At 45.4% G+C, this 21,765-nt stretch overlaps 2 long non-coding RNA genes across 4 annotated transcripts; one reads left to right on the top strand and one right to left on the bottom strand.

Annotated features, from left to right (window-relative positions):
• Nucleotides 1-1,100: 1,100 nt before the first annotated feature.
• LOC135236546 (uncharacterized) lies at nt 1,101-14,827 on the bottom strand. Its single transcript, XR_010324607.1, has 3 exons — nt 14,727-14,827; nt 9,979-10,135; nt 1,101-2,426 (listed from the first exon to the last, which is right to left on the bottom strand). It is a non-coding gene; the product is annotated as an uncharacterized LOC135236546 (long non-coding RNA).
• A 273-nt stretch (nt 14,828-15,100) lies between these two features.
• On the top strand, nt 15,101-21,513 carry LOC135236535 (uncharacterized). 3 transcript variants are annotated; one of them, XR_010324604.1, is made up of 3 exons: nt 15,101-15,300; nt 15,784-15,942; nt 17,369-21,513. It is a non-coding gene; the product is annotated as an uncharacterized LOC135236535 (long non-coding RNA). The 3 variants fall into 3 exon arrangements; XR_010324605.1 differs by lacking the exon at nt 15,101-15,300 and adding an exon at nt 15,447-15,516; XR_010324603.1 differs by lacking the exon at nt 15,101-15,300 and having other exon boundaries at nt 15,694-15,942.
• Nucleotides 21,514-21,765: the final 252 nt, after the last annotated feature.

The raw sequence follows: 21,765 nt of genomic DNA, 5'->3' as shown, positions 1-21,765 counted from the left end.
ATCCATACATACACACCTGTATACATGCATACACACATACAGAAATTCATACATACTGGCACACATACATGCTTGCATACATACATACTGTACCTGCATACATGCATACTGTACATACATACACACGACTGCACGCATACATCCATACAAACAAACATACATAAATGTATACTTGCATGCATACATACATGCATACAAACATTAACAAACATACATGCACTCATACATTCATACATGCATATAAACATACACACACACACACACATCTTTTAGAGACAGAAAGAACAGCGGGAGAACAAGAAGGGAGGGATAGCGAGTGAGTAAAAGAGAGAAAGAAAGAGGCACGTATAAGGAAGGAGGGAAGGGGGAGAAATAAGGCTTAAGGTGGGAGGGGGAGAGATGAGCGAGTCTTTTCACGGCTGAACACTAGGCTCTCTGTCTGAGGCTGTTAATGGATGGAAGCAGTGGGGTGAGCTGGTGAAGCTGTTTACACCAGACCGCCTCATTCCTGCTTTATCTGCAGGGCTATACCTGGCAAATCAGACAACTGACTCGCTACTGAATTATTCAGTTTGCCGTTTCTCTTTTACTATGAGCAATAGAGAACATTACTTCATAATTCGGTATCTTGGACACACACTGACATCCTATCATATCACAATGTTCTCACATAATTTTTAATAAGAGATACGTTTGGTTTCAGAAGCAGATTCACCAGTTTGCGGGAATGATATGAACATTTTGAAAAACGCATTAAAAGAATTTCACAGGCACAGCGGGAGAGGGTTTGTGTGTCTAATCTCTCTGCTGACAACAGAGTAGCGAGTTTCAGCACCATCTCCCCCCCGCAGCACAGAGCACAGCCGCCACAGAGGCAGCCGCTGAGTGAACTGGAAAACGCAGAGATGAAGTCTCTGAGGAGAAGCCACCCCCCTCACCCCCATGTCCACACCCGCCCCTACCCAGGATAACCCCCCCTCGCCCCCACATCCCCCCCCCCCTCGCCGCCCCCACCAAACCCATCCCCAACACCCCCCAGGGGTCAGTGTACTGTCACAAAGTACATCTCAGCAGCTTCCAAACAACACAGTACAGTCGAATGGATATCCACCTTTTTAATTTTTATTGTGTTTAATAATGCCAATGATTGGGAACACAATAACATTCTTCTTTTAAGTAAAACTGTGCATTTCAGGATTTCAGCAGTCACTTGTATCCAGAGAATTTTACAAAGATTACATTTGATAGATTTATACAGCTGGATATTTTACTGAAGCACTTCAGGTTGAGAAACCTTTCTCAGGGTACAACAGTAGTGCGCTACCTGGATATCAAACCCTCAATACAAGGGCAAGTACTTAACTACTTTATGACACAGCACATCTCCAGTATGTGTATCCATTTTAATTTCCAGCATGTTTGTACATGAATCGTTCATATCATGGTTGCATTGTGGTCGATAGTCTGCTTGTATTTTACATTTGAATGGAAAGCATTACACATTGCCAGGCTGATATAAACGCACCCTAGATAAAAATACATAATAAAAAAAAAAAATCATTGGGCCTTTTTGAAGAAATTCAAATACATTTCCTGTAATGAAGCAATTATCCATATTTTCACCAACCCATTTAAATTCCAAAATATTATGAGTGTACGGCATTATTTATTCAAAGATGGTTCTAAAGTATTTATGATGTCAAACACATGGCTGAACTCACACTATTCTTGGGATTCATATTTTATGTCGACAGCTGCGTTTAAAAAAAAATAAATAGAGCATGAACAGCCTGGCTGTGGAACGCTGTGCTTTAAGATACAATAAGAAGAAGCCTTTCCCTTCTCCTTATAAACAAACAAAAGGGCGTGGCTTGTCCTTACCCAGCGAAGGATGTGTCAGCGTTGAGTAAAGGGGAGCCTTATTTTCTCATTCACTTCATTCACACAGATAATGGCGCTGTCCTTTTACGAACCAACAAACTGACTAGCCGGTCCAGTTCAGTGCCTACGGTCATTTCAGCGCAGCGTAGATCAGACATAATTTACCACCGGGAATTATTGGAGCAGACAACAGACAGCACCTCGGCACCTGAGGGTTAGAGCGTTATAGTCATAGTAACTCTCCTCCCACACACTCTGGCATAGATTATACTGAAGAGTTCTCAGGCAGGGGGGGGAGCTAGAAAGTCGACAAATCGACCGACATTTTACAGCACAGAGCGGAGAGGAGTCGCCTCCGTGCAGCAAGGCATTCTGGGATTGCTGAGCCTTTCCCTCTTTGACACACGCTCGCTCCGCAGCGCCGGAGCGCGGTGAAGTGTCAAGCGCGCCGTGTGATTTCATTCCCACGGATTCTTAACGCGTCTCTCAGTCAGAGCTGCTGAGCTTTCGCTTCCATGGAAATCCGCAGTGGAACCTGCCGTTAGCTTGTAAAAAAATAAATAAAAAATAAAAAACAGCATCATTACGGAGGATGAAGCGGTCCGAAAGTCATCCCCGGGATTCGCTTTATCGGGGGATTGAGTCTGGTCTAAAGAGCGCAGCACAGCGGGGTTTTAGCACTGAGAGCACGAGCGCTCATGCACTCCCGCTGAGACTCTGACAGCTTCCTGTCTCCTAAGATACACCACACGGCCAAAAGTATGCGTACGCCCGACACCCAAGTTCTCATCCGACATTATGGCCGTTGAATATTTAATATGGAGCTGGTCCACCCTCTGCTGCCGTAACAACCTCCACTCTTCTGGGAAGGCTTTATGCGAGATGGCTTCATACCAGATTTATACTACAGCATTGCTGCGTGGATTAGCTTCTATTCAGTCAAAAGAGCATTAGAGAGTTTGGGCACTGATTGGGTGATTAGGTCTGGTTCACAGTTGGCTTTCCAATTGATCCCAAAGGTGTTGGATGGGGTTGAGGTCAGGGCTCCGTGCAGGCCAGTCAAGTTCTTCCACACCGTTCTCAACAAAACCATTTCTATATGGACCTCGCTGTGTGCCCAGGGGCATTGTCATGCTGGAACAGGAACGGGCCTTCCCCCAAACTGTCGGGGAAGCACAGAATTGTCTAGAATGTGATTGTATGCTGTAGCATTTATATTTGCCTTCACTGGAACTAAGGGGCCTAGCCCAAACCATGAAAAACAGCCCCAGGCCAAGAGGTGTCCAGATACCTTTGGTCATATAGTGTACATCTAACATTACCGGACATTCTCTGTCTGGTTTTTTATATGTGAAGAAATGTATATGTCCGTACAGTATAGATGTATATGCGTGCACGCACACACACACTGACACACACACACACTCTCACACACAGACACACTCATGCTCACACACACACACACACACACACACACAGACACAGACACAGACACAGACACAGACACAGACACCCGCCCGCCCACACATGCTCTCACACACACACACACACCCGCCCGCCCACACACGCACACACTCACACACACATGCACGCACGCACGCACAAACACGCACACGCTCACACACAGACACGCACGCACATGCACACACACACACACTCTCTCACACACAGACACACTCATGCTCACACACACACACACACACACACACACACACACACACTCTCTCACACACAGACACACTCATGCTCACACACACACACACACACACACACACACACTCTCTCACACACAGACACACTCATGCTCACACACACACAGACAGACACAGACACACACACCAGCCCGCCCACACATGCTCACACACACACACACACACACACACACACACACACACACACAACACACACACACACACACACACACACACACACACACCCGCCCACACACGCACACACTCACACACACATGCACGCATGCACGCACGCACAAACACACGCACGCTCACACACAGACACGCACGCACATGCACGCACACACTGTGCTAGCTCCTTTGAGCACCACTCTTGCCCGGGTGGTTTCTGTTGCATCGCGCAAACTCGGCACATTTTAACGAGCCGCAAGATCTCGCTTCTCCGAGAAACGTCTGCTCCGGGAGAAAGCAGAAGGAGAGCCGATCGAGTCGAGTCCAGGAAAAAAAGCAAACAGAGGAAGAAAAACCGTCGCTTAGTCGTAGCCCAATGCAAAGTGCAAATTAAAAGTGTAATGTCTGACAGAGTGCAAACATTAGGCTCCAGGAAAAGGGGGTGCTTCCCAGGAGAAAGAGGAAAAAAAGCAGAAAACGGGCCCGCAGCCAGCCGTTTGATGTGAAACATACGAGACGAAGCGGATTCTCAGGCATCTCTGCCCACCTGCCTGTGACATCCCCCGAAGGGCTCAGATAATGATTTTTTCTCCCAAGTCCTCAGCGAGCCAGAAGAATCATTTCTTGCTGACGCCTCAGCTCACAGCTCACAGCTCACAGCTCACAGCTCACAGCTCACAGCTCTCAGCTCTCAGCTCACAGCTCACAGCTCTCAGCTCACAGCTCACAGCTCACAGCTCACAGCTCACGGCTCACGGCTCACAGCTCACAGCTCACAGCTCACAGCTCACAGCTCTCAGCTCACAGCTCTCAGCTCAGACAGCTCAGGCTCTCGCCACAGCCTCCGGCATCCCAAGGCTCACGTAGCTCACGGCTCACGGCTCACGGCTCACAGCTCACAGCTCACGGCTCACGGCCTGATCCTTTTATTCTGTACGACTTTATTGTTCACAGTTTGAGTGATGTCAGGCGATAGATAGCCTACTGCTACTGCGTCCACACCATGTTGGATCAAACCCTCACCGGTGATGTCAGGCGATAGATAGCCTACTGCTACTGCGTCCACACCGCGTTGGATCAGACCCTCGCCAGTGATGTCAGGAGATAGATAGCCTACTGCTACTGCGTCCACACCGCGTTGAATCAAACCCTCGCCGGTGATGTCAGGAGATAGATAGCCCACTGCTACTGCGTCCACACCGCGTTGGATCAGACCCTCACCGGTGATGTCAGGAGATAGATAGCCCACTGCTACTGCGTCCACACCGCGTTGGATAAACCCTCGCCAGTGATGTCAGGAGATAGATAGCCTACTGCTACTGCGTCCACACCGCGTTGGATCAAACCCGCGCCCGTGATGTCAGGAGATAGATAGCCTACTGCTACTGCGTCCACACCGCGTTGGATCAAACCCTCGCCGGTGATGTCAGGAGATAGATAGCCTACTGCTACTGCGTCCACACCGCGTTGGATCAAACCCTCGCCGGTGATGTCAGGAGATAGATAGCCTACTGCTACTGCGTCCACACCGCGTTTGATCAAACCCTCGCCGGTGATGTCAGGAGATAGATAGCCCACTGCTACTGCGTCCACACCGCGTTGGATCAGACCCTCGCCAGTGATGTCAGGAGATAGATAGCCTACTGCTACTGCGTCCACGCCGCGTTGGATCAAACCCTCGCCGGTGATGTCGGGAGATAGATAGCCTACTGCTACTGCGTCCACACCGCGTTGGATCAAACCCTCACCGGTGATGTCAGGGGATAGATAGCCTACTGCTACTGCGTCCACACCGCGTTGGATCAAACCCTCACCGGTGATGTCAGGGGATAGATAGCCTACTGCTACTGCGTCCACACCGCGTTGGATCAAACCCTCGCCGGTGATGTCAGGAGATAGCCTACTGCTACTGCGTCCACACCGCGTTGGATCAAACCCTCACCGGTGATGTCAGGGGATAGATAGCCTACTGCTACTGCGTCCACACCGCGTTGGATCAAACCCTCGCCGGTGATGTCAGGAGATAGATAGCCCACTGCTACTGCGTCCACACCGCGTCGGATCAAACCCTCGCCGGTGATGTCAGGCGATAGATAGCCTACTGCTACTGCGTCCACACCGCGTTGGATCAAACCCTCGCCGGTGATGATCGATAACGTATTATGGAAGCTCAGCACTTTTAGATGCATGTTAGACCAGGCAAGCCTTAGTGTTTTAAGTTTATTTCTCTCGCAGAAAGACAGGACTGATCTGAAAGGCCTCCAACACCTCTCGTACGTCTGCCCTTGTTATCTTGTCATCATATTCATCAGTGCCTTCTGGGAAATTTCTCTGTGGCTCTTTCACTCCCGTTCATTAAAATGCTATTTTTATTCTGATGCTAAAGGTCAAGCCACTTGTAAAGATCAAAAGCACTTCACATAAGGCACAGCCGACGCCGACAGTACTTTGTTCAGTCCACTCGGTTGTTTAATAAAATAACATTTTGGAAAATTAAAAAGCAAAGCTATGGTCTTAACCTCTGAGCGCATGTGTAGGTTTGTGGTACTAAAGTGTTAGCAGGAAGATATGCATGTCATACAGTATGTACAGATAGTGGCCAAAAAGTGAGATATAAACAGTATTTCAGTAGTGACGGTGTTTTCATAACGGTGTGAGTGCATTTTCCTGACATGGTTTGGATGCACTCATACCATTATAAGGCAAGGTTTATGTCAGTCATTACTGATTGCTACTGAGTCACCATCTGAATCTACATGTTAAACCATTCCTTTCCTGTACAGAAGAGCATCTTTCAAGATGAAAAATCTCATCCACAGAGCAGGAGTAGTCTGGCAATGGTAAGAGGAGAACAACACTGACCTTATCCATCCCACAAACAAGCAACGCAGGTCAACACCCTCACCAATTAACTCAGTCTTTTTCATTTTAATATGCAAGAACCTTTTATCTCCCCTTAGACTTACTGCGCTTGAAGAGATTGCAGATCTTAAGATTTCACTTATGACTTACATTTTATACCAGGAACCAAATTAGTTCCTCTTCCTTAAACATTTTCCAGAGCCTCCCTTGTAGTACAGCACCCAGAACTGCACACTGTATTCAGGCAAAGGTGGTGTGACCAGGGCACTGCCGTTGTAGAACATAAACATACAGTGAATGCCTCTGATTCATACTCAGTATTGTTCGTTACAGCCTAGTCCCTACCAGAGGCTGCAGGTAATGGCGAAACACTCTCTGTTAAAGTGACAAACAGGGCATTTCCTCTCTTAAAAATAGTATGAAATTAACAGGTTCCCCCACCCCCCCCCTTCTTGTTCCTGCTGTTCTTCTCGTCACATTTACACACCTGTGGGGGCCGCTGGCAGTGTACCCCCAGCCCGCCATTTTGCACAAATGTTGCACCTTTCCACACCTCACTCTCTCCTGTCCTCAGAGTAGAGGGAGGGTGGGAGAGAGGGATGGAGGGAGGAAGAGAGGGAGAGAGGGATGGAGGGAGGAGTCACATCCTTTCATGTCCGACACATTTTTAGTTTGTTTCATCCACCGGCAAATGTGAATTACCATAACAAACCAAACAAACAAAAACTAAAAAGAGAACAAACAAAAACTGAAGTGTTCGTTCTGGCGTCTGAAAACGAAGCGCAGAACGCATTTGCGGTTCGATTAGCGGAGACGTCCGCTCAGCCAGCGCGGGCCGGATTATTAGATTTTTCTTCTCAGCCGAGTTTAAAATGAGCCAATTTGGACACGGTAATGAGACGCTTTGTTCTGCCTCGTGCGAGGGCAGCGTGATAAATAACGGTGCCCGGGACGAGGCTGCACGCGATGCGAGGAGCCACTTCCTGTTTCAGCCCCCGGTGGCTTCCTGCATGCTGCATGCGGTTAATTTCGGGGAAAATCACAATCGGCACCCCTCCAAACGTCTCAACGCGGAATGAGAACTCTGCGGCATTCTGCCCACTGCATGTCTACACAGAGTACTTAACAATCAAAGTCATTTCACACCAAAAAAAATAATCATTTTTTTAACAACCATCCTCTGAAAGAGTTTTTATTTTAATTTAACCTTTATATATACAGGCTTGGTTGACCGAGCACACATGCTCCTTTACAGCAACGCCCTGGTAATTCCCCCACCCCCCACCCCACTCCCACCCCCTCTGTGTGAAATCCACACAGATTCAAATCTTGGCCATTCTTGTGGTGAGGCGACAGTGCTATCCGACTGCACCACAGTGCCGCCTCAAGAAACAGCGCTTAAATACAGATCGCACCGCGGCTCGTATATCACACGCACAAACGCACGGTCCCGAACAGCGGGAAGCAACATTAGGCAGAAGCGACCTGCTGAGAAAAAAATGACAACAATTTGCCTGCCTATAGTGCAGAGATGAATCATAATTAAGTCGATAACGTAAGAGTGTTGAACTACATACAGCATAGATAACTGCCAACATAAACAGAAACACCAACCATAGGGTCAACTCTGCAAGGTTCTCGATGGGCTGCTCTCGACAAAAATGCCGGCTTCCGCCCTAGATCAGGGCAGCCCAACCCTGTTCCTGGAGATCTACAGTCCTGCAGGTTTTCATTTCAACCCTAATCTGGCACACCTGCTTCTCCTAATTAGCAGCTCAATGCAGATCTCTGGCTGTTGAATGAGGTGTGGCTTTGTAAGGTTTGGAGCGAAAACCTACAGGACAGGAGATCTCCATGAACACGGTTGGGTAGTTGAGCCATTTTCCCTCGCATTTCAAACCAATGTATGGACATCATGGTCAAGGGGTAAAGAGTTTCAACCACACTTGCCCCTAGTTTCTGATGTCTTTACCTTGGACATCACCTTAGCCACTGTTCCCCATCAAACAGAAAGTTCAGCAGTCTTATGCACAAAAGCCCCTGGCAAATATGCCCCAACGACCACCCCTCTTTCAAAACCATGGAGATCTCGCCATAGTAACCAAAATAATGCGTAACTAGGCCAGCCCTGTGGTTTTACACACAGCTGTGAGTGTGCTGGGATGCTAACTGCTTAAATAACTCCAGTAGCCACACCTGTGTGGAAGCACCTGCTTTCAATATACTTCGTATCCCATATTTAATCCAGTTTTTTTCTTTACTTTGGTAGTTACCTATACGCAGGAATAAAATACAAAATGCGCATATGGGTTCACTTTAACATTGTTTGTTACAATATTGCACAGTATGCGACACATTATGTGAAGTATGATAGATGGAGTGAAAGGACTGTTTAGTGCAGTGTGTGCTTTTTGCCCTTACAAATTCAAAAGCAAATATGAAAATGTCCAATTTTACTGAAGTGCTACCTACCACCACTGGAAAATAAACGCTGGGGTGATTTCATACTTACACACGCACACACGCATGCACACACACACACACACACATACCCCCACACACACACACCCCCACACACACACACTCACGCACACGCGCACACACATGCGCTGCACACCTCAACGAAACACCCCACACACGCTCCGCACACACACCGCGCGCACACACACACACACGCGCGCACACATAATTTCCCAAAAGGACCGTGGTTGTGATTTTTAAGCGAGGGGAGCCTGTAAATGGCCTATTTTCGCTCCCCAGACCAGAGTTTACGAACGCTAACCGAACGAGGCTTAGGCTGAGCCCTCGCTCACGTCCAATGAACACAGAGCTGTGTGATATAGGCCTTTCCCAACACATGCCACTGTCATATCCTCTGCTTTGTATGTTTTAAAGCACGCCATCTAGCTGAATCAATTTTTCATAGAATACGATCATAATTATTAATAAAAAATGTACCTCATAGGCATTCGAGTAATTAAATGAAATATAGCACAAAAGATAAAATGTTTGCAGTAGACTGTATAGTTTTGATTATGAGTATGAGAGTGAATGGTGTATGAATGGTGTGTGTGCCCTGCGATAGATTGGTGGCTTGTCCAGGGTGCATTCCTGCCTCTCGCCCAATGCATGCTGGGATAGGCTCCAGCACCCCCGTTACGCTGCCCGGGATAAGCGGGTATGGATAATGGATGGATGGATGAATGGGTGGTTGTACACTATTTGTGGTGAATTATAATTATTGTTATTATTTATTTATCCAGGGCAGCCGGTGTACATTTTACATATTAAAGCAAAGGGGGGGGCTTGGGGGAATGCAGAAGCAGCTGGGGTCAAGCACCTGTCACTCAAAGGAACTACAGCGCCAGCCCACCTGGGAATCGGAGTCCGGAACGTTCCTTCTGCACGCGCCCAGTCCGCACGCACAGCGATGCCCACTCTGCATTCATTATGGGTCTCAGGGGGAACGGCGGCGGCGCCTCAGACCGCTACGTCTGCTCCGTTAGCCAGCCGCGGCGTCCTGCGCGAGTCTGACTATCCAGCGGAGCGATAGAGCGACATCAGAAAGGGGGGGAGAGGGAGGGAGGGGGGGAGGGGGAGAGGGAGAGATAGAAATGGGGAGAGAGGGATAGAGAGAGAGAGAGAGAGGGAGAGAGCATATTCTGTCAGCAAAAAGTAAAAAGCAAAATGGCTGTAAAGAAAATTATAATGAGTGAAGGTTCGATATCAAAACGATTTTTTAGTGCAAATTCTCATTGGTGTGCGTGCATGCGTGCCTTTATAACTGTGGCAGAAAATTCCCTTTCGAAGTCCTACTGTTTGGAGTAATGCAGTTTTCACAGGCGCATATTGTAAATGGGATTTACTGCAAATTGATTGTACCATAAATGGTCGCCATTGACACGTTAATTTGGTTGAGGAGAAGCATGAAGTTCTGCATGGCTGCAGTTGAAGGGTAAACCGTGTTCTGGAACTTCGGTGTGTAATAATGAATCACACCTTCATACCACCCTGCCTTTAATTTCAAATGCACAACTTACACCGCTTCCACCAACGCTGAAAATTAAGATCCAGATTTACTGTGATTTACTATTAATCGACAAAAGCGGCATTTAAATTAAAAAAGGAGTACGAAGTAGTCACTGATACATCAATTACCAGTAGTCAATTACCAGCAGTGAGTGTTACATCAGCATTAGAATGTTCAGTTAAGAACATTCTCATCACATTTTGGTAACACCTTGAACGGTTAAACCCGTTTCAGGGCTAAAGTGAAAGCATTATGTTAAACAGTCTATTCTGATTCCAGTCCACTAGTGCGGCACTATGCCCCAACTAGCCTAATTATTGATAAAAAGATAACAAATGTAGACATAGAAAAAGATTATTTTATCACAGTGCCTCAAAATGAAGAAAAATTAATGTTTTTAGGAGCATAATGGAATAGGTTTGGTACTATCCTCCCAAGGCCCAGTAATTCATTTCAGTCACCTGTAGGGGACCATGAGCCCCTGGACCTAATCTCACAAACCAAGCACTCTACTATGCTGACAGTTACACACCAAGGGCCATTCAATAAAAATAAAATGCATAATATATATAAAAACATTTTCACAGCGACATTCAAGGCCCTTGTATTACGTCACAAACACTAAAACACTAGGACCCAGGAGGGTATAGGCATACTGCATATCCAGGCATACTGCATAGACAGGCATACTGTATAGACAAGCGTACTGCATAGATAAGCATACTGTATACATATGCATACTGCATAGACAGGCATACTGCATAGCCAGGCATACTGCATAGCCAGGCATACTGCATAGCCAGGCATACTGCATAGCCAGGCATACTGCATAGACAGGCATACTGCATAGACAGGCATACTGCATAGACAGGCCTACTGTATAGACAAGCGTACTGCATAGACAAGTGTACTGCATAGACAGACATAGGCTACTGTATAGACAGGCATACTGTATAGACAGGCATACTGCATAGACAGGCATACTGCATAGACAGGCATACTGCATAGACAGGCATACTGCATAGACAAGCGTACTGCATAGACAAGTGTACTGCATAGACAGGCATACTGCATAGACAGGCATACTGCATAGACAAGTGTACTGTATACATATGCATACTGTATAGACAAGCGTACTGTATAGACAGGCGTACTGTATAGACAAGCATACTGCATAGACAAGCATACTGCATAGACAAGTGTACTGTATAGACAAGAATACTGCATAGACAAGCGTACTGCATAGACAGGCGTACTCCATAAACAAGCGTACTGCATAGACAAGTGTACTGTATAGACAAGCATACTGCATAGACAAGCGTACTGCATAGACAAGCGTACTGCATAGACAAGCGTACTGCATAGACAAGCGTACTGTATAGACAGGCGTACTGTATAGACAAGCGTACTCCATAAACAAGCGTACTGTATAGACAAGCATACTGTATAGACAGGCGTACTCCATAAACAAGCATACTGTATAGACAGGCGTACTGTATGGACAAGTGTACTCCATAAACAAGCGTACTGTATAGACAAGCATACTGTATAGACAAGCGTACTCCATAAACAAGCGTACTGTATAGACAGGCGTACTGTATAGACAGGCGTACTGTATAGACAAGCATACTGCATAGACAGGCGTACTGTATAGACAAGCATACTGCATAGACAGGCGTACTGTATAGACAAGCATACTGCATAGACAGGCGTACTGCATAAACAAGCATACTGTATAGACAGGCGTACTGTATAGACAAGCATACTGTATAGACATGGACCCCGTGGTTTAAAATATGAAGCAACACAACAAGCCGTTATCCAATCTAGTTTTATGGCCCGAGAGTAAACAGGAGCATCTGGCCGTCTTCAGATATGAATTTACAGCCTCTTCAGAACCGGCAGCTCCGGGGGGTGGGGGGGGGGGTGGGGGTGAGGCACCGGGATTCCGCACATCACCGTTCGGTCAAAGCCAGCTGACGCATCACCCATAAAAAAAAAAAAGAGTAACCGAACGAATTCTCCAGGTGCTAATTTGCAGCGTGACAGCAAGTGATCTGTACAAGGCCAGTGCTGCCCCAAACATAAATCAAGCCGGTCTCACAGAAGAGGAATGTGAACAAGAAGAAAATAATATTAAATGTATGAAAAAATACACCGGTATACAAATACATAGTGTGGCACAGATCATTAGTCAGGCTTAGTACCTGAAAGGTTGCAGGTAAAAACCCAAGAACTAAGCTGTATAATAAATCTCCGTGTTTGGAAAAGAAATCGTAAGCAGTGTGTCACTCTGGATAATAGCATCTGCTAAGGAAATTCAATGAAAAAAGTAGGCTAGGTAAAGCTTGTGGAATGCATTAATAAATAAAAAGAACATAAACCATCCCACTTTCACTGTAAGTCAACTTCCTGAATTTACTCACGACAAGCAGCAATGATTAAATATCAAATCGTACACAATGATAAATATTATTAGGGAATGTGTCTTTTGTTCTCCAATGAACCATGGGATAGGTCAGCCTCCAACAGAAAATGAAGGGGATAGCAGGCTTTCAGGGTCTAGGGCATTGAATTCTGGGTAATCTAGAACCACACTTCTACAGTCCATGTGTTTAATTAACTGGGAGCTCTCAAATGGAACAGATGAAAAATAAAGGGAAGGGAAGAACAAAGAAAAAAAACAGTTTCTGTGAATACGGTATAGGATATGGTAGAAAGGCAATTTACGCTGTATTGATTTATAGATAAAAAGGTAATGACGCTATTGCCTGGGAATGGTCAACAAGGCCTAGCCCACCATTCGATAAAGAACACAGAGGTAGTCATTCACAGGTAATAAAATGCAAAGAAGCATGAAAATGCGATCCGTGTAATCACCGAACCTGTGTTCATCTCCCAGCCTGTGCTACGCCATATCTTCTGCCAGCGATGCCCAAATCTCAATTCATAACATAGTGATAACACTGCTGTTCCACTGAAGGGAAAAGCGTTAGCTACATACCCTGGGACATGCATGAAGGAAATGCTAACAGAAACAACAGATAACCAAATTCCCTGAAAATAAAAGACAAATAATGTTATTATTTTTAAATCATGGTGGTCAACGCATTAAGCCCAATGGAAGAGCCAGTTCCATTTCCAATGGAATTACGAGCCAATAACCATGTTAACTCTTTCACATGCCTTTAGTGGACATTTTTAACCCAAGATGTTGCTTTTCCAACAGTAGGCGATTAGGAGCTTGGGAAACAGAAGATATCCATGGAGATGTAAAGAGAATCGGGGAATATCGCCATTTTGTGCTATATGTGGATGACACAGCACACATCTTGTCCCCATAGCTAAGAAGAAGGATGGAAGGAATGAATGAAGAAAGGAAAGAAGGAAGAATAGTTTTAATAGTGTGTTGGACCAGGAGTACACTGAATGGCCCATATACGCTGTGGCCTGGCTACCACATCATATACGGAACACACAGATTCTGCAGGATGACTACGAACTAGAGCCACTGTTCTATAAGTAAGTCAGTCAAATCAATCTTGGGGAAGTGGAAGATGCTGTCTAGTTATCAGCGTCATTGCTGAACGTCCCACAAAGGCTCAGTTGGGTTCATATTTGGTGAATGATAAAGCGAGAAGACACTGAAAATGTCCGTAGGATGGAACTCTTATCTTTGGATGTCTAGTCATGCACTATGGACAAGGGGCATCATTTTTAACTACATCCTTACTGTAAAAAATAAAATAAATTTTGATGAGGGCTGAGGATATTCACTGATATTCACAGCAACTGACTTCAAACTTCCCTTCAAGGGGTGTAACAAAGAGAATACCGCGCCGTTCCCACTAGGACAGGATTTCTTCAACTAACTGATTTTAGCTGTACAATCTGCTCAGGGTAACGGTTGTTTGGTGCGAGTACGCCGCTTTATGTTTGCCGGTTTGTTATCAGCTACCGCAACTATCAACTGTTTACCGTCGGTAATGTACTGCAAATAACTTACACGTATCATGCTGGTTTATAACACTGAATATATTTATTGTAATTATGTAATTATCACTCAACGAAGTGCGAGAGTTTCTACTGACCGTAACGTTTGTTCCCGCTGTTCTGTGTTCAAACTTGAATGAGGTACCTGAACCTAAACCGATTGTCGCGATTCTGTGCAACTGTGGAAGCGCTGGACAAGGACAATTTGTAATTGCAGAAGGGGGGAGACCGTCATGGGTATTTGGTAATATTTGCTAGTATTTAATTAGTTAAGTGATAATTAGAAATATTGTTGCAACTGGTAATACATGTATGATAATTTAATAGTCTAAAGATGTATTTTAATTTCTTCTGTGAGATAATTAGATTTTTTGTGTGTGTGGAAATGGTACAGTCTGACTAGTGTCCATCAGCACAACCTATTTAAGCAGATCATTTACCATCATCACTAAGTGGCTGGCAGTAGGTGAGCTCGAATGAGATGTGAATGATTTTATTGTTTCGTGTATATATGTTTGTTAATAAGCTGTGAAGCACTCTGTAAATTAAACACCCTACTTGGGTTTCACTCTCCATTTTCACTGTAAAATCCGTGCCCTCGACTGTCCTTGTAACAAAGAGTATGAATGCGCCCACACGATAGAAGGAAATGTGTTCTTTCACTCTTCACCGGTACAACACCCTTATTATCTCTTTCTTTCTTCTGTTCACTAAGTGCATGTGTATCAGTTGCAGCGATTAATCAGTCACTAATTTCCAATTGAAGTCACAAAGTTCTGGATTATTATGGGTATAATTATGGGAATAAGGGTAAGGAACTGGTCTTGTAACCTAAAGGTTGCAGGTTCGTTTTCTGGGTAGGACACTGCCATTGTACCCTTGAGCAAGGTAGCTACTTAACATGCATTGCTTCAGTATATATTCAGCTGTATAAATGGATGGCGTGTAAATGCTATGTAAAAGTTGTGTAAGTCACTCTGGAAAAGAGCGTCTGCTAAATGCCTGTAATGTAACGTAGGCTAATGTAAAGAGCCACTGGAAATAACGTATATATCAGCAGTTTAAATTAAGGCTATCCTAAGTGTTGCTTTCTTTCATCTTGTGTACGTTACCTCTGCCTGCATTTCCCACATATGCAATTACGTCCTTCTGCAGTCAGTCTCATTCTGTGAAAACGAGCTCCACCAGGAGGATAATCAACAGAGACCTTCAATTAACACATCACAGAGCTGTGTCTTAAAGCCTTCGTTTTGCGCCGAACAGTTCCTCTGAGCTCTGGGTCAAAGGTCACGGCACGCGGATGCAAACGATAAGGTAAGCAATGCTATCCGAACGCTTGTAGCTACATTTAAAGCAATTACGGTATGCGATTGCTGGCATCGCTGTTCCGCGAGTGGGTGGGGGAATCGGTTACAGTACATTTGAGGATTACCCAGCTTCTCCTTTAATTTTGTTTCACGGTCCCTCAGTATATGAGGTGATGTAAAATGGGGGGGGCGAAAAGCACACTCAGCTTGTGGCGCCACCAAGACCTCTGACAAAATGTTCTTTTAAAAAAAATTTTATTGAGTACAATATTGCTGAATCGATAGCAATGGAGTATTTTAGCGGCTAAGCCAACTCTTAATGCTGTGTAAGCAAGAAAGAAAGAAAAAAAAAAATCAAGAACAAGAGCGAAGTAAAGGTGAATTGCTTTTTTTAATGAATATTGAAAACGTATCACTTTTAGATCCTGGACTGGCTGTTAGGCCATTATAACCTGCTGTCTTTAAGCAGTCGGCTATTTAGTGCTTGGAATCACTTTATTCTCGGCTTGTAGTGTGGTTTTATTAAAGTATTTTGTCCTCAGGAAGTTCATTTCTTTTCTTGTCATTGACTGACTGTTACATGAAATATTAGTCTACATTTTTACATTAGGCATTTATTAGAGCACTGGGTCCAGGGCAACTCACAGAGCTAATATTTTTTTACACGCAATCGGTTTATACTTATTTACTGAATCAATTCAGGTTACGTACCTCGTTCAAAGGCACAACCGCAGTGCCTCAGCTGGGAATTAAACCTGCAAACCTAGATGAAAGGCTATTTCCGTAGCCGTTATGCTGTACTGCCACCCATTATGAAAGTCTGTATAAGACACAATTGATAATGCCAAATATAAGCTGACTTGCTTATTTGAGTAGTTCATTAAAAAAAAAAAAGTAAATGTCTACAGGTTTGACGTCTGTTGAACAATTATATCGACATTAAACGCGCTATACGTGGAAAAAGAGATTCACAGCATCATCCAGCTTTGCTTCAGAGTCGGGAGAACGATCGGCAGATTTCCTGTGTTCGGGAAGCAGAGGAACCACAGATAATAAATGCCAGCACCGAGCGAGCTTATCAGCCCAAGCAGATGCCTTCCTAATATCCAAATGCGTTTATTTCTTCCTCGTTCTTTCCCAAAAATGTCAGATTCTGTGTGACATTATAAGGCTGTTTTTCGCTCGCATGCGGGCGCTGATAACCTCCTGCTGTGCGCCTAAGCTATCGTCCCGTCCCATGCTAAGGCACGCCCCATTAAAAGGCAGGGATCTCGGGGATATCGCCCCCTTCAAGAGGGGCCCGGGACAGGCACGGGGGTGGGGAGCCACGCGATGCCGCCGCCATTTTTTTGCGTGGGTGTTCCGCCAGTCCATTAACGCTTGAGTGTTGACTCAGGTTTATTTCCTCTTAACCCCCTCCCCACCCCCCCCAGAACCTGTCAGATTTCCACCAGGATGCTCCGTTTCCTGCTATCTGCGTGTCACCTTATCTGCGAGAACAGATGGGCGGTCGTCAGGTAAAGATCCGCGGGCGCGTGCGGCGACTTCTCCGTTCCGTACGCGCCACATCGCACGCGTGCCGGCTACACGTGGCCGCCGCACAGATTCTACAAACCCACCAGATGTGCAACTCCTGCGTTCTGCGTCACTCCACCTCTCTCAGCTATGGGAGGCCGTGGCTGGCACTGCGGCAGGAGCTTCCGGTGCTATATTACAGTAGAACCCGCAGTGATTGTTACATCAGCATTGGAACGTTCAGCCATGAACATTCTTATCGCACGCTGTATTTGCGATCTTGCACCTTAAAGGGTTAAAAGGGATCAGGCTCTGTGGGGGTGGGGGTGGGGGTGGGGGGCGGGCGGCGGGGGGTGAATAACTCTGGTCTGTGGAATCCGGCTGCTTCGACGCCAGAGGGCTGGGGTTGGGGGAGAGATTTGATTAAATGCCACAGGAGTTTCCCCACACATTGCCTAATCTGTGTGTGTAAGCACTAATGTAGATCCAGATTGACTATATGCTGATTCTGTATCTTTGGGGGGTGAATAGTTTCGCCCCGCCGTGCCGGGAGGGTATTGAGCGGCTGTAGGTCACGTAAGCGCCGACTCTCGGTTAAAAGTGAGCGATTGGCGGCTCGATGGGTCCCGCTATATGTTCTCTGGAAACTGCGCCGATGGGGACGGAGGTGCTGGCGAGGTGGGGGGGGGCCAGAATGAATGCGCGAAAAACTCGTTCCCAATTTACATGAGCGACGCGTTCCGCGGATCAGCTGCCCCTCCAGAGGCAAGGAATTGAGTTATTGACCCAGGTAGAAAAAAAATAAATTCATAAACGCGGTGACATGCAGGTACAGCTCGCTTTATGGAAAGAGAAAAAATAAAAAATCCCAGCCTGGTGAACAACGACCTTAAAATGTGCCCTATTCTTACCGATTTCTATGTTTAAAAATATAAGAAGCCCAGTTCTAAATGGGAATTTCATCAGACAAAGGGTGGGAGTTTCTCCTCGTCACCGTGGGCTGTAAATAGATCTTATGATGGTTACTGTGCCACTGCCGCCTCCTGATAAGCATACACCCCCCCCCCCCCCCCCCCCGGGACAATTACTAGCTTGCTCACTTTCTCACCGTGGCCTTTTCAAGCAAATCTTTCGAACGGAAGTTGTGGTGACACCAACCCTCCCTCCCTCGCACCACTTCTGTGGGCCCGTGCGCATTTCTCTGTTTGTCTGTGATATTTATCTTCAGAGGCTGAGCTAAGGAGAAGGCTCTGACCCCCCCCCACCCCCCCCCCCCCCAAAAAAAGGGACGAAAATTACAGGAAGCTGAGGGCGGGACAAAATTCTAGAAAACCGTAACAATAGGGGGACAGTGTCTGACATTTTCTACCTTTCGGCCAGTTTAAGTGAACACTTTCCCCAATTCAAACCTTTTAAGTTTTGGTTCAGCGCAGATGCATCCATTATCTATACCCGCTTATCCTGAGCAGGGTCACGGCGGGTGCTGGAGCCTATCCCAGGGTGCATTGTGCGAGAGGCAGGAATACACCCTGGACAGGTCTCCAATCCATCGCAGGACACACACACCATTCACTCACACACTCGTACCTATGGGCAATTTAGAGTCTCCAGTTAGCCTAACCTGCATGTCTTTGGGCTGTGGGAGGAAACTGAGGCGACAGTGCTACCCACTGCACCATCGTGCCACCCTGCACAGGTATAGTGCTGTGAAAAAAGTATTTTCCCCCCTTCCTGATTTCCTCTATTGCATTTTGGCACAAATGATATGGGTGTTTGATAACCTGTTTCATTAAATAAAATAAATGAAATAATAATTTAAAAAATGGGTTTCCTCAGGTTTCTCTCCGTCTAATATTACATTTTGTTGAAAGATATGAAACCACCGAGTGTGACAAATATGCAATAATGGAAGAAATCAGGAAGGGGGCAAATACTTTTTCATGGCACTGTAAGAGAGGGAGGGGGAGGGCATAGAGATAGGGGGGGATATCGTTTAATTTCAAGCGGGGAAGCAATGGCAGAAAGCAGAAAAATAAAGAAAAATGGGCTCTCAATCTTTCCGTGCCAGGACTGTGTCCCAGGGGAAGCGAGGTGATATAAGGTGTTCCCATTGCCCCAGGCAGGTATACCATTTCTCTACACCCCACCCCACCCCCCCCCCACCCCCCCAGGGGGAAAACGGTCCTCTGTGTGAATGATATAGCGTTAGGCTATTCTGTGAGTCATGGGTGTGGGGGGGGTGAGGGGGTGTGTGGGAGACAAGCCAGGAGAGCAGCAAGGATATATCAAAACAGAGCTAGCCAGGTAATCACTTAATGCCAATGGGCTTTTTTTAATGTTTTTATGTTTTTAGCTACTATTAATTTAAATGTTATTTCAGCCAGAAAAGTCAGCAACAAACCAAAGTTCCTCTTCTAAATTTGTCAAGTGAGCCTTAGGAAACAAAGCTCCAATACTGTGTTGTGACAAAGCTAACTAATGATTTGTACACCCAAGATATTTTTTAAAGAACCTCTAAAATAAGTTATTTATCACATAAAAACTAAAAATTTGGCTGCACAAGGCCAACTTCTGTCCTGCATCCAAGTGAAGTTCCCAAACCTTCCTCTCATCTTATTTTATCAGTGCTAATTAAATTACCACCTGGTGTGTGATTGGCTGTTTTGGGTAGAAATGGTAATGTGCTGTCTGATATGTAACTGTTTTGAAATTGCTGAAATTTAGGTACCCGCGACATGTTTAAAGTTCAGTTCGAGTACAAACAAATTCATTAAAGTGAAATTCACGCTGGTTAAAATATGGCGCCTCTCCTCGCATTACAGTTTATGAATATAAGGCCTTGGGTTTCAACCTGGTGGGGGGGGGTCATTGAAGGTATTAATTGGAATGGGTCCTTCACCAGGCACTTTGATCCACCCGCCCTCCGGGCCATCGCAATCCCAAGCTATGCCTCCCTCACTTCCCTGATCAGAAAAGGTTTAAAACCCCCTACATAATAATGGATTATGTAGCCAGTATAATGAGGGAGGGTCACGGGGTCTGCAGGTTTAACTCCAGTCCTGAAGAGCTGCAGTGTCTGTTCACTTTTTTGTGGTTTCATGTAAAGCCTTGGGAATGAGGTGTGTGGAGTCCTTAGCCAGTGTAAAACTTCAGTGAATCACTCTTGCCATAACAGACCCAAAGCCAGCAGACACAGCGGCCCTTCAGGCCTGGAGTTTGACACCCCTGTAATCTAAGCAATTTCAACTCCAGTATTGGAAATACATTTATCAAGCCCACCATTTGAATTATTTGTTCGGTCCTAGTATGAAAAGTAATGCTGCAAGGATCCATGTTTAACCATTTCAGTTTCTAGGTCTGTGAAATTACACATCACAGTGTGCTAAAGTGTCGCACGGACTGCAAAATGGTTGAATAATCGTACAATAATCCAATTGTGATAATTGTATGATAGCTCATAGTATAATCTGTTTTGTCATGTCAAAGCTTTGGCAGGTAAATACTGGGTTGAGATTAAACCCGTATATCAGACTCTGACATTTGCTTGCTGATTCAGAGTGAAATGGACGTGTGCATGCATTCCATTCTCCTTAAAATCTTTCTCAGTTCAGGGATTTAATGTCCATGTGGCATGGAACGTTAAAGGATTAATTGGTCATGGGGAAAAATGATAAATCAGAAACACTACTACTCACCACCATACATTTAAACTGGACAGTACAGACATACATACAGTCCTTTAGACACATTGTAGTGGGATTGGTATGCTGTATCACTGTTTACTATTATTTAACTCTTCAATGAAAAACCAAGAATGAAGGACTAAGAGTACGTTTGTGACATCACCATAGTACGGTCAATGTTCACTTTTCGGATAGAAACGACACACAAGCTCCACCAATCACAACATACATTGCTAACAACAAATAGAATACCGCCAATGGTGATTGGTCCTTATTTCCAAGGCCCATGAACTGTAAGGTGACAACACCTCTCTTATCCCTAGTATCTGAATGTGAGGGAACTTTCCAATGACATTAGTGATTGGATAGAAACTCATTTATGAATTTACTCATAACAGAAATATGCCACTGTGATGTCACAAAGGGGCACAGGTGGGGAAAAGGAGAAGGTACAGGTCTCAACAATCAATATGAACTTCAACTAATGCGTGTGTGCGTGCATGCATGCATTTTCTGTGCCTATATTTTAGCATTGTTCCATTTGAATGATGTAACTACATGGATCCTTTTGCCCCTATGCACAATTTTTTATTTTTTTTCCTGACTTCAATTCGAGGGTCTCCGACAAACTG

Source organism: Anguilla rostrata, chromosome 12 (genome assembly GCF_018555375.3).
Source record: "Anguilla rostrata isolate EN2019 chromosome 12, ASM1855537v3, whole genome shotgun sequence".
In the NCBI taxonomy this organism is placed as follows: Eukaryota; Metazoa; Chordata; class Actinopteri; order Anguilliformes; family Anguillidae; genus Anguilla; species Anguilla rostrata.
This window is presented reverse-complemented; position numbering and strand designations above follow the sequence as displayed.